We start from the raw sequence: 16,154 nt of genomic DNA, 5'->3' as shown, positions 1-16,154 counted from the left end.
ATTATTGTTACATCTAAAGTTTTAAATTTATTCCTGACCCATTCCTAACTCCTTGTGTTTTCTTAAGTCTTTGAGTCTGCTTGTGTTTTTTCAATTAATTCATTGGAATGTATTTTTAGAGTCTAACTGTAAGTAACGTATTTGTCTTTCTCTGATTCTGACTTCTTCACTTAGTCTGATTGTCCCTAGTTTTGTCTGTTACTGAAAATTTCATCATTTCTTCTTTTTCGTACTGAGTCATATTGCATTGTGTACACGTGTCCCATCTTCTTTATCCATTCACCTTTCCAAAAATATTTTGTTTGCTTTCATTCGTTGTAGGTTGTAAATTTAGGCCAGGTGTACACTTGGGTGCTCTTTTCAAAAGTGTACACAGTGTACACTTCTCAAAATCTTATTTTCTCCTCAAGCACTCTTGGGTGTATTTCTGCAGGATTTTATAGTAGGTCTATTTTTATCTCTTGAAGGCAGCTCCATACTTCTCTCTGTAGGGATCTTTACCATTTATGTGCTACTTATACTTTGCAGATTTTCCATGATGGCCTTTCACAGTGGCACTGAGTGATGCCTCATTGGAGTTATGATTTGCATGTCTGTCATAATTCGTGACGTTCAACAGCTTTTCATGAATTTTTTTAAACAGTGTGAGTTGATGTACTTCAGATATTTTCTTCTTGATTGTCATGCATGCTAAGTTGCTCAGTCCTGTCCTACTCTTTGTGACCCGTGTGGACTGTAGCCTGCCAGGCTCCTCTGTCCAAGGGATTTTTCAGGCAGGAATACTGGAGTGGGTTGCCATTTCATCTTCCAGGGGATCTTCCTAACTCAGGGATCAAATCTGCGTCTCCTGTGTCTCCTGCACTGCAGGAGGATTCTTTACCCACTGAGCCATCAAGGAAGTCCTTTTTTTATTATTTTCCATTTGTTTCCTTTACTTTTTTTCACGTGCAGGCATCGTTAAGAGCCCAGCAGTTCTTGTGGATATGAGCTGACCATGAGCAATAGATTAAATGGTGCCTTTTTGGGAATGTCCACAGGGTGGCAGAATTTCTTCCTGCCCTACTCGGTAATGTGTTAATGGGAGTCATCCTGCTCCAGATGAGCTTGGAATGAGAGTGGAAGCCACTAAAAGCTTGTGTCCCCTTCTCTTCCTGCCTTCAGTCTTTCCCAGCATCAGGGTCTTTTCCAGTGAGTCAGTTCTTTGCATCAGGTGGCCAAAGTATTGGAGTTTCAGCTTCAACATCAGTCCTTCCAATGAACACCCAGGACTGATCTCCTTTAGGATGGACTGGTTGGATCTCCTTGCAGTCCAAGAGACTCTCAAGAGTCTTCTCCAACACCACAGTTCAAAAGCATCAGTTCTTGGGTGCTCAGCTTTCTTTATGGTCCAACTCTCACATCCATACATGACTACTGGAAAAACCATAGCTTTGACCAGATCGACCTCTGTCAGCAAAGTAATATATCTGCTTTTTAATATGCATTGCTTTAATAAGCAATGTAGAGAAAAATATTTGTCCTTTGCTTCTCCTTGAGAGCCCCAGACCCCTTTCTCCTTCTCAAGGGCCCCGGACTCCTTACCAACCCTTTAATCTCTATCATTTTATTAGAGTAACTTTGATTACAATGTTGTTCTTTCCTCTAAAGTTCCCAAACTTTGTTCACATCTTACCACGCAGGTAGGTACTCATTGTTGGTATTTTTTTCACATATAGATTATTTCAGAGTGTTTAATATTCCTCCCTTGGTAATGAAGGTCCATGTTATATATTTCATATCCTTCATTGTATATATTAATCTCAATCTCCTAATATAAATTTAAACCCACCATTTCTTTTTGTAATTACAAATTCATTTCCTGTGATGTACGGTTATTTCAAAAGTAAATATGCTTCTTGGGAACGGTTTCTCAATCCCACTTGTGAGTGATAGAATATGACATTTCTATTTTCTTTCTGACTGACTTCTTTTACTCTGTTTGTCTCTGGATCTGTGTTCCTGCAAATGAGATTAGTTTACTTTTCACAGCAGAGTCCTGTTCCATCGTGTAGCTGTGTGCCTTGTTCTTCATCTGTCCATCTCTGCACGTGTGTTTTCTTTCGTGTCTTATGTAAGTGTGCCTCCTGTGACAGTGCACTTTGGGTGCATTTATTTATCAGAACCTGTTCTCCTCTGCGCCGCTCTGCACGAGTTAGACCGCCAGACCGCAGTGCCCTGTCACAGCCCCTGCACACGTCCACACTGGCCTTTGTAATGGATTTGCCAGCTACATCCCGCAAGCATCCTAAAGGGACCACTTTAACTATCCAGCTACATCCCGCAAGCATCCTAAAGGGACCACTTTAACTATCCAGCTACATCCCGCAAGCATCCTAAAGGGACCACTTTAACTATCCAGCTACATCCCGCAAGCATCCTAAAGGGACCACTTTAACTATCCAGCTACATCCCGCAAGCATCCTAAAGGGACCACTTTATCTGTCCCCACCGTGTCATTTCCTCGGTGTAGATCTATAGATCCTGGCCTTCCGATTTCCCTGTCTCAATCTTGTTTTTTGATTTTAGTGTCTCTAATGAGTTGCATTACGGTGAACTTTTATACGTGTTATTTTTTTAAACATTGCAGTTGTATTTACTTTTTGATATTTTCTCTGATAGTTTCCCTATTTTACATTTTTTATTCATTATCCCTGGTATAATTTTTTAAGGGTGGGGTCATTAGGGCATGGAAAATCTTGTGAGTATTAATTGCTCATTACCCATAATTATCAGGTTGCGACAGCGGGAAGTGCCACAAGATGGCAGAAGTTCCTCATGTTAACTGTGGCCACACAGGCTATGAGAGCCTAAGGGGAAGTCCTGATTTAGGTTACAATTCAGAGTGGAGCATACCAGAGCAATTGCTGAAAACTTGTGTCTCACTTTTTTTTTTTAATTAAATATGCCTTTAGTTATAATTGAAGTAACATTGACAGACAAGGTGATATGGGTTATAGTGTATAACTGGTTATTTAATTTTAAATATACATATATAGATTCACATTCAGGTATTTTAAGTAATTTATTACTACAGAATATACATAGATCATACATAGTATACCTAGGTTTTAATTGATAATCAATTTTATAGGACAGTGGATGCAAAGGACCTGAGAGACTACAAGAGGCTTCCTAACACACACAATTGGAGAGTCATCAAGAGGTCTCACAGACAGCAGGAGCTGAGTGTCTGCACAGGGGTCTCAAGTTATACACAAGGTGAGCATCTGCCTAGGGGCTTTCTTGAAACACATCAGCTGAATGAAATCCTAGAGGCCCCATAGGTGCACAAAAGATGTCTTATTAGAAGCCATATAGCTATAAACAAGCTCAGCTTCTGCCTAAAGCCCTCATAGTAAGACACAAGCTGAGCACCTGCCTAGAGCCCTCATGGTCCCACAGGAGTTGAGCGTCTGCCTAGAAGCCTACAGGACAAAAGGAGCTGAGCATCTGCCTTGAGGTCTCTAGACAGACACAAGCTGAGCATCTGGCTAAAGGCCTCATAGGCCCACAGGAGCTGAGCGTCAGCCTAGAGTCTTCACAGGAAACAGGAGTTGAGTCTCTCTAGAGGCCTCTGAGGCTCACAGGGTCTGAGCATCTGCCTAGAAGACTCATATTATACATAAGATGAGTGTCTGCCTTCAGGTCTCTTCAGTTCAGTTGCTTAGTCACGTCCAACTCTTTGCGACCCCATGAATTGAAGCATGCCAGGCCTCCCTGTCCATCACCAACTCCCAGAGTTTACCCAAACTCATGTCCATTGAGTCGGTGATGCCATCTAGCCTTCTCATCCTCTGTCGTCCCCTTCTCCTCCTGCCCCCAATCCTTCCCAGCATCAGGGTCTTTTCCAATGAGTCAACTCTTCGCATGAAGTGGCCAAAGTATTGGAGTTTCAGCTTCAACATCAGTCCTTCCAATGAACACCCAGGACTGATCTCCTTTAGGATGGACTGGCTGGATCTCCTTGTAGTCCAAGGGACTCTTAAGGGTCTTCTCCAACTCCACAGTTCAAAAGCATCAATTCTTCGGTGCTCAGCGTTCTTCACAGTCCAACTCTCACATCCATACATGACTCCTGGAAAAACCACAGCCTTGACTAGACAGACCTTTGTTGGCAAAGTAATGTCTCTGCTTTTTAATATGCTATCTAGGTTGGCCATAACTTTCCTTCCAAGGAGTAAGCGTCTTTTAATTTCATGGCTGCAATCACCATCTGCAGTGATTTTGGAACCAAAAAAAATAAAGTCTGACACTGTTTCCACTGTTTCCCCATCTATTTCCCATGAAGTGATGGGACCGGATGCCATGATCTTAGTTTTCTGAATGTTGAGCTTTAAGCCAATTTTTTCCCTCTCCTCTTTCACTTTCATCAGAGGCTCTTTAGTTCTTATTCACTTTCTGCCATAAGGATGGTGTCATCTGCATATCTGAGGTTATTGATATTTCTCCCAGCAATCTTGATTCCAGCTTGTGCTTCATCCAGCCCAGCATTTCTCATGATGTACTCTGCATATAAGTTAAATAAGCAGGGTGACAATATACAGCCTTGACGTACTCCTTTTCCTATTTGGAGCCAGTCTGTTGTCCCATGTCCAGTTCTAACTGTTGCTTCCTGACCTGCATACAGGTTTCTCAAGAGGCAGGTCAGGTGGTCTGGTATTCCCATCTCTTTCAGAATTTTCCACAGTTTATTGTGATCCACAGTCAAAGGCTTTGACATAGTCAATAAAGCAGAAATAGGTGTTTTTCTGGAACTCTCTTGCTTTTTCGATGATCCAGTGGATGTTGGCAATTTGATCTCTGGTTCCTCTGCCTTTTCTAAAACCAGCTTGAACATCTGGAAGTTCACGGCTCACATATTGCTGAAGCCTGGCTTGGAGAATTTTGAGCATTACTTTACTAGCATGTAAGATGAGTGCAACTGTGTGGTAGTTTGAGCATTCTTTGGCATTGCCTTTCTTTGGGATTGGGATGAAAACTGACCTTTTCCAGTCCTGTGGCCACTGCTGAGTTTTCCAAATTTGCTGGCATATTGAGTACAGCACTTTCAGAGCATCATCTTTCAGGATTTGAAATAGCTCAACTGGAATTCCATCACCTCCACTAGCTTTGTTCGTAGTGATGTTTTCTAAGGCCCACTTGACTTCACATTCCAGGATGTCTGGCTCTAGGTGAGTGATGGACAGAAACTGAACATCTCTCTAGAGGCCTCCGAGTTATTCACAAGCTGAGTATCTACCTTGAGGTCTCTAGACAGACACAAGCTGAGTGTCTGCCTAGAGGCCTCATAGGACAACAGGAGCTGAGTGTCTGTTTAGAGGCCTCACAGGCACATAGGAGCTGAGCATCTGCCTAGAGGCCTCATATTATACTCAAGCTGAACATCTGCCTTGAGGTCTTTAGACAGACTGAAGCTGAGGTCTGCCTAAAGGCCGCATAGGACCACAGGAGCAGAGTGTCTGCCTAGAAGCCTCAGAGGCTCACAGGATCTGAGCATCGGCCTAGAGGACTCATATTATACACAAGCTGAGCATCTGCCTTGAGGTCTCTAGACAGACACAAGCTGGGCCTCTATCTAGAGGCCTCATAGGAAAACAGGAGCTGAGTGTCTGCCTAGAGGACTCACAGCCCCACAGGAGTTGAACGCCTGCCTAGAGGTCTCTTGGCCTACAAGAGCTAAGCATCTGGCTAGAGGCTTCATAGGAACACAGGACTTTAGCATCTGCCTAAAGGCCTCATAGGTCCACAGGAGCTGAGCATCTGTCTAGAGGCCTCACAGGAAAGAGGAGCTGAGTTTCTGCCTAGAGGCCTCATAGTTAAACACAAGCTGAGCATCTATCTTGAGGTCTCTAGACAGACACAAGCTGAGCATCTGGCTAAAGACCTTATAGGCCCACAGGAGCTGAGGTCCTCCTAGAGGCCTCATAGGCCCACTGGAGCTGAGGTCTGCCTAGAGGCCTCATAGGAAAACAGAAGCCAAGTGTCTGTCTAGAGGCTTCATAGGCCCACAGATGCTGAGTATCTGCTTGGAGGTCTCATAGGTACACAGGAGCAGAGCGTCTGCCTAGAGGCCTCATAGTAGTACACAAGTTGAGAGTTTGCCTAGAGTCCTCATAAGCCCTATTGTGTGGAGATCTGCCATGAGGCCTCCTGACAGGCATGAGGTGAACACCTGCCTAGAGGCTTCATAGGAACACAGAAGATGAGCGTCTCCCTAGAGGCCTCAAAGTTATACACCAGCTGAGAGTCTGCCCTCAGGCCTCCTAGTTATACAGGAGCTGAGCATGTTCCTTGAAGCTCCAGACAGGCACTTGAGAGCGTCTGTCTAGAGGCCTCATAAGCCCACAAGAGATGAGCGTCTGCCTAGACACCTCGTTTTATTCATGAGTGAGAGTCTGTGGAGGCCTCTAGACAGACATGAGCTGAGCACCTGCCTAGAGCCCTCATAGAAACACAGGAACTGAGTAGTCTGACTTGAGTCCTCATAGTTATACACAAGCTGAGCATCTACTAGAGGCCTATATACATGCTGAGTATCTGCCTAGAATCTTCATTGGCTCACAGGATCTGAGAGTCTGCCTAGAGGCCTCACAGGAACACAGGAGCTGAGCTTCTGCCTAGAGAACTCATAGTTATACTCAAACTGAGCACCTGTTAGAGGCCTCCGAGTTATACACCGGCTGAGTGTCTGCCCAGAGGCCTCATAGTTATACAGGAGCTGAGCACCAGCCTGAGTCCTCATAGTTGTATACAAGCTGAACATCTGCCTAGAGGTCTCCTAGTTATATACCATCTTAGCCTCTTCTTTGTAGCCTCGTATTTATACACGAGCTGAGGATATGCCTAGTGGCCTCATAGTAATACATGAGCTGAAATTCTGCCTAGAGGCCTCATTGGACAGATGATCTGAGGGTGTGCCTAGAGGCCTCAAACTTATACATGAGCTGACAGTTTGAATAAAACATCATTGTTATCCATGAGCTGAGAGTCTACCTACAGGCCTCATAGTTATAAACGAGCCGAACCTCTAACTAGAGGCCTCATATTTGTACACGAAGTGAGCATATGCCTGGAAGCTTCAAGGTACCACACGAGCAGTTCTATATCCCAAGAAAACCATCGTTCATAGAGAGACATGCACCCCACTGTTCACTGCAGCACAACTTCCGATAGGCAAGACAGGGAACCACGAAATTTCCACCCACAGCTAAAGCTTAAACAAGATGTGGTACATATATACAGTGGACTATTACTCAGTCATAAAAAGCATTACTGAAATTATGGTATTTTCCACTCTTCTCTACAAGGTTGGACCTTGAAGGATCACATGCTACGTGAAATCCGCTAGACAAAGTAAGAAACTAGCAGATAGAGAACATTCCAGACAAAATTGAGATAAAAAAGGAACTAATTTACAACATAAAAGGAGCCTCTGAAAAATCAAATACAAAGAATTATTAAAAAAAAAAAAAAGTAAAAGGCCAGTATGATATGCAGGAGATTGGGATTAACACACACAAAGAAATCCATTACTCCAACATATACACCAAAATCTGTATATGTATAGATAATCCACAAGAATTCATTCCTCCTTCCTTAGACATTCACATAAAATCAGTATCTCTGATAGATACTGCACAAGGATCTGATGATCAGCCCAGGGAATTTTTCTCTACCTTCTGCAATCACCTCCATGGAAAAAGAACCCAGAGAAGATGAATCAAGCATCAGTACACTCAAGACAGGCTCAAAACCACAAATCAGCTCTATTCAAATGCAGCACTGGCATGAGACTAAAGAAAACAAAAAGAAATAGCAGCAATATCTATTTCATTCCTTCCAGCCTCCCTGACTTGGGCTGCTACCCCGTCCCTGGGACCTGAGCAGGCTTGGTTCCCATGACTGGGGTAGGGGCGTGACATTGGAGAGGGGGCCCTTCATTTAGAGCCCAAGTACACCCGCACTGTCTGGTTTGCTCAGTCTGGGACCCCACTCCCTCATGCACCCAAAGGATGGAGGCACTCCCTTTGCCTTTGAGGACTTTGGAAAACTCACATAGTCACCAGGGGTCCTGGTCATGGGGTCCCCAGTTCAAGTCTCCATCCTGAGTGCAGCCTCCTAGGCACCTCAGCAGGAGTTATGGCCCAGGCTGGGATGATCTGGAGGGGAGGGGAGAAGCTTTAGGGGAAGAAGTAGTGAGACACAAGCCCTGGAGTGTTGCTCATACCCATTCCACTCAAATTCCTATCCCTGGAAGCTGACTGTCCTTAAGGCTCTGGTTTGCAGGAGGACCAGAGTTGAGAATGAAGATGTGCTCCCGCCTAATGGACATTTCCTGTAACTACAACTTGATCACCTGGGCTGACTGACACCTTTCAATTCACAAGGCTTGTGGGCCTGTTTGTGACAGCTGCCCTCGGGAAACGTCCAGAGGCTGGTATTGCGGAGATCAGTTCCAAACACAACCAAGTGTACACAAGCCAACTGCAACAGGTATATTCCCCAAACCCCTAACAAAAAAAAAATAAGAGGAAAACAAAACCAAACGGCCACAGGAAAGATGTTCAGCATCTCTAATTACGAAACAACGAAGTGTCAAAACAACACCAAGACATCAAATCCCACCATGGAGAATGGACATCCTTACAGGTCTACAAACAGTAAATGCAGGAGAGAGGCAGCAGATGATGGAACATGGTGGTTGGAAACGGACGAAGCCAAAACCCCCCTAGAAAACATAGCCTCTGCATACCAGAAAAAAAAAAAAAAAAACTTTCAAGCGCGCTAAGCCTAGGATCTGACATACCCAGACCTGGGCTCATATCCCGAGAAAGCCATCATTCAAAAAGACATGTGACCCCCACATTCAGTGCAGGACCACCTTCATTACCGGAGCCAGAGTCCCAAGAACATTTTAACTGACAGATGGAAGCTTCAGGAAAATGTGGTACAATATACAATGACGATTACTCAGCCAGGAAAAGCCACCACTGAAGTGACGCAGTTGTGCCATGAAGAAAAAAAGAAGTGATATCCCTTATAGGAAAACTTGAAGACTTTACAGGAGAAGCAATTTAAACACAAACTAAATCCATTAGAATTCAAACACAACCAAGCATTTCTTTAAAAACAAGCACAGAAGGGTCAGGGATAAATTTTGTGTATCAGAACTACAGTAAGGTTTCACCTCACACTGGTCCCCATCGCCATCATTGAAGAGATCTACAGAGAATAAACACTTCAGAGAATGTACCAAAAATGGAATCCTCCTACATTCTGGAGGGCATATAAATGATGAAGCCCTGATGTAAACAGAAAAAGACAAATATCTTAAGATATCACATACAGGTGGAATCTATAAAACCATACCAATGAACTAATGTACAAAAGACAAACAGACTCACAGCCTGAGAAAACCAAATTATGTTTACTAAAAGACAGAAGAGAAGTATAAATTAAGAGTTTGGGATGAAAATATATACACTAATATATATTAACTTGATAATGAAAAAGGAGCTACTGTAAATAGAACCAGGAACTTTACTAAATAAACTGTAATAACCTATATGAGGAAAAAACAGAAAAGGAATAGATAGGTGTCTATGTATAACTGAAGGCTTCCCTTGTGGCTCAGCTGGTAAAGAATCTGCCTGCAATGCGGGAGACCTGGGTTCGATCCCTGGGTTGGGAAGATCCCTTGGAGAAGGAAAAGGCTACCCACTCCAGTATTCCGGCCTGGAGAATTCTATGCATTGTACAGTCCATGGGGTCACAAAGAGTTGGAAATGACTGAGCAACTTTCACACACGTATAACTGAATCAAGTTCATGCACACCTAAAACAAACGAAACATTGAAAATCAATTCTACTACAATACAAAGTAAAAATTAAATTACATGAGGTCAGTCTAGAGGATCCCAGACACCGGTGACCCTATGAGTTAGATATATGACATGTCATGATATGACTAAGACACCACCAAAGGTTTTCACTCAGTAGAACACAGAGCAGTAACTCACTCAAAGGTCCTGACCTCAAATGTAAGTGACAAGAGAACGAAAAGCACCATGGGTCAATCAAGGCAACAGCCTCAGTTCAGAGGTTGGGAATCTCAGAGGAGACAAGGCACGCTGCAAGTAAAGAGCAGACATGGGGTCTCCAGGCACAAGTTCCTGACCCACGCGGATGGGGTGAGGCCCACCCCCTCCCCAGACCCAGCGCCTGGGGACACACGTCCACAGTCTGCAAGGTGACACCCCCTCCCCAGTCCCCGCACCTGGGGTCACATGACCCTTGCTTGGGACACCAGATCTCCGCTGGCTGGACCCCTAAGGTTACATTCCTGTAACCTCCTGGCTTGGTAGAAAGAAGTGTCGGTTTCGTCCCCTCTCCCGACACTTGTCCAGAGAAGTCCTGCTCTTTTCTCTTTGGTTCTGTATGATATTAACGGTTTCTACAGCTGTTGTGACAATGTTGAACACACTACCTTGGTTCTGGCAGCCTCTGTCTTTCTTGTCCCGCTGAGGTGTAAAGAAAACAGGAGAGCTGGGCTGGAAGTCAAGCGGCATCTCTGTTCTCTTCTGAGGACAGAGTCGACCGAAAGGAGGTCACAGCGGCAACCTCACCTGCTGCCCGTTGACTTCTTGCCCGATCCCTGGAATCAGTTCACCAGGTGAACCTGCCTCCCAACTCAACCTGAATGCTCTGGAAAATTGGAATGATTACCAGGTAGCCCACCTGAGGAGCCTCCATGAGCCCCAGGGAAGGTGAACCTGGCAGCGGAGAGACTAAGAGCCTACCGAAGCCCTGCCCCCTGGGAGGGCCATGGGACCCCCTCAGAGAAGAGCACTTTGCCCAGAGAAGCCCCCCTCAGCCCCAGACCCCAGACATCTGAGCACTGACATTCAGACGCAGGCGCGGAGTTTTCCAGGACAGAGGCAGGCCAGGTCTCTACCCAGGTCTCCACGTCCCAGTGCACACAGAACAAGGTCAGGTGTAAATGTTCTCATTGTAGAAGCAGCACAGTTATGTCTAAACATCAACAGTGTAGACAGGACTTTGTTTGTTCACTTGCTCTACATTCATATATAAATAAAGGAAACTCTACCACTTTCATATATGAAATATGCACCTCTACTTTCAAACAGAAAATATAGAAAAAGTTACCACTCTTATATATGAAATATGCATCTCTATTTTCATCTATGAAATACAGAAAATATTAAAATAATGTCATTTTCAGCAACATGAATCTAGAGATTACCCTACCAAGTGAAGTAAGTCAGGAAGACAATGAAAAATACTATGATATCATTTTATGTGGTATTTAATATATGAATGAATTCATATGAAATGAGTTTATCTCTGAAGCAGACTCACTGATATAGAGTACTAATGGTTACCAGTGGTGAGAGGGGGCAAGGTGAGCAAGGTACACATTTACCACTATGTGTAAATGCAAAACTAGAAAGTCAAGAGATACCTGGAGTAACGGACAAGTTTGGCCTTGGAGAACAAAATGAAGCAGGGCAAAGGCTAAATAAGACTTTTGCCAAGAGAATGCACTGGTCGTAGCAAACACCCTCTTCCAACAACACAAGAGAAGACTCTACACATGGACATCACCGGATGGTCAATACCAAAATCAGACTGATTATATTCTTTGCAGCCAAAGATGGAGAAGCTCTATACAGTCAGCAAAAACAAGACCAGGAGCAGACTGTGGCTCAGATCATGAACTCCTTATTGCAAAATTCAGACTTAAATTGAAGAAAGTAGGAAAAACCACTAGACCATTCAGGTATGACCTAAATCAAATCCCTTACAATTATACATTGGAAGTGGCAAATAAATTCAAGGGATTAGATCTGATAGACAAAGTGTCTGAAGAACTATGGACGGAGGTTCATAACACTGTACAGGAGGCAGTGATCAAAACCATCCCCAAGGAAAAAAAGTTCAAAAAGGCGAAATGGTTGAGGAAGCCCTACAAATAGTTGAGAAGAGAAGTGAAAGGCAAAGGAGAAAATGAAAGATATATTCATCTGAATGCAGAGTTCCAAAGAATAGCAAGGAGAGATAAGAAAGCCTTCCTCAGTGATCAATGCAAAAAAATAGAGGAAAACAATAGAATGGGAAAGACTAGAGATCTCTTCGAGAAAATTAGAGATACCAAGGGAATATTTCATGCAAAGATGGGCACAATCAAGGACAGAAATAGTATAGACCTAACAGAAGCAGAAGATATTAAGAAGAGGTGGCAAGAATAAACAGAAAACTATACAAAAAAGGTCTTAATGACCTGGAACCACAATGGTGTGATCACTGACCTAGAGCCAGACATTCTGGAGCGTGAAGTCAAGTGGGCCTTAGGAAGCATCACCACTAACAAAGCTAGTGGAGGTGATGGAATTCCAGCTGAGCTGTTTCAAATCCTAAAGGATGATGCTGTTAAAGTGCTGCAATCAATATGCCAGCAAAACTGGAAAACTCAGCAGTAGCCATAGGACGGGAAAAGGTCAGTTTTCATTCTAATCCCAAAGAAGGGTAATGCCAAAAACGAAGGGCAATGCCAAAGAATGTTCAAACTACCATACAATTGCACTCATTTCACATGCTAGCAAACTAATGCTCAAAATTCTTCAGGCTCGTCTTCAACAGTACATGAACAGAGAACTTCCAGATGTTCAAGCTGGATTTAGAAAAGGCAGAGGAACCAGAGATCAAATTGCCAACATCCACTGGATCATCGAAAAAGCAAGAGAGTTCCAGAAAAACATCTACTTCTGCTTTATTGATTATGCCAAAGCCTTGGACTGTGTGGATCACAACAAACTGTGGAAAATGATGAGATGGGAATACCAGACCACCTTACCTGCCTCCTGAGAAACCTGTATGCAAGTCAAGAAGCAACAGTTAGAACCAGACATGGAATAATAGACTGGTTCAAAACTGGGAGAGGAGTGCATCAAGGCTGAATATTGTCACCCTGCTTTTTTAACTTATATGCAGAGTACATCATGCAAAATGCCAGGCTGGATGAAGCACAAGCGGGAATCAAGACTGGAGAAATACCAATAACCTCAGATATGCAGATGATACCACCCTAATTGCCAAAAGTGAAGAAGAACTAAAGAGCCTCATGATGAAGGTGAAAAAGACGGCTTAAAACTCAACATTCAAAAAACTAAGGTCATGGCATCGGGTCCTATCACTCCGTGGCAAATGGAAAACAGTGATAGACTTTATTTTCTTGAGCTCCAAAATCACTGTGGACAGTGACTGTAGCCCTGAAGTTAACAGACACTTTCTCCTAGGAAAAAAGCTATGACAAACCTAGACAGCGTATTAAAAAGCAGAGACATTACTTTACCGACAAAGGTGCATGTAATCAAAGCTATGGTTTTTCCAGTAGTCGTGTACGGAAACAGATGTGAGAGTTGGACCATAAAAAACACTGAGTGCTGAAAAATTGATGCTTTCAAACTGTGGTCCTAGAGAAGATTCTTAACAGTCCCTTGGACTGCAAGGAGATCAAACCAGTCAATCCTAAAGAAAATCACTTCTGAATATTCATTGGAGGGACGTATGTTGAAGCTGAAGCTCCAATACTTTGGCCACTAGATTCGAACAGCCGACTCATTGGAAAAGACCCTGATGCTGGGAAAGACTGAAGGTGAAGAGAAGGGAAGACAGAGGACAAGATTGTTGGATGGCATCACCGACTCAATGCACATGAGTTTGAGCAAACTGTGGGAAATGGTGGACAGGGAAGCCTGGCGTGCTGCAGTCCATGGGGTCGCAAAGGGTTGGACATGCCTGAGTGACTTAACAACAACAACATATGATAGAAAGGGCATGTTACACCATATTTAACTACTCCCATATTGAGAAACATTTGCTATAATAAATAATTCTGCAGCCAGAATCTTTAAAGTTTTTTTTTTATGCTATACGTGTGTGTGTGTGTGTGTGTGTGTGTGCGCACGCACACGCGCTCAGTCACTCAGTCACTCAGTCATGTCTGACTCATTGTGACCACATGGACTGTAGCCCACCAGGCTTCCCTATCCTTGGAATTTTCCAGGCAAGAATACTGGAGTGGGTTGCCATTTCCTACTCCAGGGGATCCTCCCAACCCAAGGATTGAACTTGTGTTTCTTGCATCTCCTGCATTGACAGGTAGATTCTTTGCCACTGTGCCACCTGGGAGCCCTTAAGGTTCTTACAATGTATTGATTCTATGTAGAGTCTCCAAACTGTGATTATTGGTAAATGGTATATTTAGATCATTATTTAATTTATTTAAAAAATGTTTATTTTAGGCCGTGTGGTGTCTTAGTTGCAATGCAGAGGATCTTTTGTTGCGGCACTCAGGCTTAGTTGCCCCATGGCATGTGGAATCTTAGTTCCCCAGCCAGAGATGGAAGCCAAGTCCTCAGCATTGGAAGGAGGATTCTTAACCACTGGACCACCAGAAAAGTCCCTATTTAATACGTTTTAAATTTTTGTTTGTTCAGGGTATCAAGCAGGAAGGAATGTGTTCTACATTAGTTAGGTTATGGATTTGGCTGCAGGTAACAAAAACTTTCAATAGCTATTACTTATATAACAGTCAGTTATGTCAGCAATATTTATAAAATAAACCATTTCCCACTGAATTAAAATGCCCTCCCTGTGTTTATTTAGGCAAACCTACAATTGATCTGTTTCTAAATGCTAATTTGTTCCATTTTTTTGATGTAGACCATTTTTAAAGTCTTCATTGCATTTATGGAATATTGCTTGTTTTTTTTAATTGCTGTTAGTTTTTTTTTCTTTTTCTAAATTTTATTTTATTTTTAATTGGAGGATAGTTGCAATATGGTGATGGTCTGCCATAAATCAGCCATAGGCATACATATGTCCCCTCCCTTTAAAACCTCCCTCCCACTTCCCTCTGCCTCCCACCTCTCTAGATTATTGTAGAGCTATTGCTTCTGTTTTCTGTTTTGGTTTTTTGACTTCAAGGCATGTGGGGTTTTAACTCCCTGACCAGGGACTAAACCCTCACCCATTACATTGAAGGTGAAGTCTTAACCAATGGACTGCCAGGGAAGTCCCTAAACTGCTCCATTTTTATATTAAAAGAGTTTTATAATAATTGTTAGTTGCTCTTATTATATTAATTTATAGTGTTGATATATTAGTAATTTCTCTTCTGTTAACTGTTTGATTTAAGCTATTTGATTTACACTATTCCCACAGATCAATTTAAAGTTGGTCAAACTTGTTTTGTAAAAACTGGTTTGTCCTGGCACCTGGATATTATCATTTGAGGCAGAGGTCATTTTCTTAGTTCCGGGTTTTCAATGTTAAGAAGCATCTCTACCCCACTGTAACTACAGCTAAGACACCACATATTTGTTTCATCAACATAGCCTTAGAGGAAAAGAAACCATTACTGAAGTAAAAGCGTGATCACAGCAGAGATCTAGAGAGAGGGACTGAGTTTCCCAGGGTAACTGGACTCCACCTTCCCACTCATTTCACAAACAATGGGTGTGAGCAAGTGTCAGGATGAGCTCTAATGTTAAATCAATTCCCATGTTGATGGGAAATTGAAGAGGTGCTCTCCAACCTCTGGCTCTGGCACACTGTCCATCTCAAGTATGTGGCTCCATTAGCCTCTTAATTGACAACACTGCCTCTGGCATCGTCTCCTGATAGCACCGCCTCTGGCATCATCTGTTTATAGGGGAAAATTTTGGTCAGGTTTATGCCTTATGTGCAAAAGTCCTTCCTTTGACTTCGGAGAAAAGCTATGTGATCAAAAGAAGCTGCACTTGGGATCCTGTCCCCTTTCCACCCTGCTAGAGTACACCCTTTTAGTTATTCAGAAGTGTCCAACTCTTTGTGACCCCATGGACTGTAGCCCCCCAGGATCCTCTGTCCATGGGATTTCCCAGGCAAGAATACTGGAGTGTGTTGCCATTTCCTTCTCCAGGGGATCTTCCCAACCCCTGGATCGAAGCCACGTCTCCTACATTGGCAGGCGGGTGGGTTCTTTACTACTGAGCCACCTGGCAATCCCAGAGGATACCCTTTGTCTCACTCCAAAACCTAAATACAGCATC

The sequence above is a fragment of the Giraffa tippelskirchi genome, chromosome 10, assembly GCF_054371585.1.
Source record: "Giraffa tippelskirchi isolate mGirTip1 chromosome 10, T2T-mGirTip1v1.2.pri, whole genome shotgun sequence".
Lineage (NCBI taxonomy): Eukaryota > Metazoa > Chordata > Mammalia > Artiodactyla > Giraffidae > Giraffa > Giraffa tippelskirchi.
The sequence above is the reverse complement of the archived record's forward strand: the minus strand, read 5'-3'. Positions refer to the sequence as shown.